The following is a 261-nucleotide window of genomic DNA, read 5'->3' on the forward strand; positions in this document are numbered from 1 at the left end:
GACGAAAGTTGTAAAATGAGCACGTTCCAACAAAAAGGAAACATAATGTGTGGTGTGACGGTTTCTGTATGGTGCGAGGGGTTAAGGGTGCAATAATAACGAATGTTGTTTGTCATTGTTCAATATTCCTCAGTGTTCTTTAAAGTTTATGTGTAATGTTATAATGTAAATGGTAAAAATTCATATGTAAATCTTTATACATTCAGAGATAGTACAAGTTGTTGTATTATTTGTAATGTACTATAATTTGGAGATGGTTCA

This window comes from Etheostoma spectabile, chromosome 4 (assembly GCF_008692095.1).
Source record: "Etheostoma spectabile isolate EspeVRDwgs_2016 chromosome 4, UIUC_Espe_1.0, whole genome shotgun sequence".
NCBI lineage: Eukaryota > Metazoa > Chordata > Actinopteri > Perciformes > Percidae > Etheostoma > Etheostoma spectabile.